We start from the raw sequence: 621 nt of genomic DNA on the forward strand, positions 1-621 counted from the left end.
CCTGGTAATGTGTGAAGGAATGAACAAGTGTGTCAGTGAGTGAGTAAATTGGCTGTGCGATCCATCTTACTGTTACAATTAAAGACACTTAGGACAAGAAACACAAAAGTGGAGAGAATACTCATAGAAATAAATGACTCACAAGAGATCGGGGTTATCTGTGTCAGATAAAGTCAGTACTGCCAACGCTGACAGGCTGAGAAACTGTTACAGTTGGAAACAGACACTTCCATAAATATTCATGACTATATATTTTGCAAGCCAGCTCTTTATATTCAATAACAGTCTAATCCCTCCAGAAAATCAATGCTCACATCATATTTTTGTGGGTAAGTGATGAAAGCTAACGTCTGTGTCAACATTTTCCCAAGGCAACCAGCATTAGCGATCAATCAACGGATTAGGTGCCGAACAAAGGATATGAGGTCATCATATCTATGGATTTTTCAGTTCAAATATCTGATCTGGGTTTGGCAGCTACTGAGCACGCTGAATACAAAGCAAGCCGCGTTGCTAAGCTCGGCATGGCTGTCATCTGTTAAGACAGGAGCATCCAGGCTTCTGAGCCAGAAAGGTCACACATCATAATACATCGAGGAACGAAAACACACACACACACAC

Source organism: Morone saxatilis, unplaced genomic scaffold (genome assembly GCF_004916995.1).
Source record: "Morone saxatilis isolate NCDOM2014 unplaced genomic scaffold, NCSU_SB_2.0 Contig17, whole genome shotgun sequence".
In the NCBI taxonomy this organism is placed as follows: domain Eukaryota; kingdom Metazoa; phylum Chordata; class Actinopteri; family Moronidae; genus Morone; species Morone saxatilis.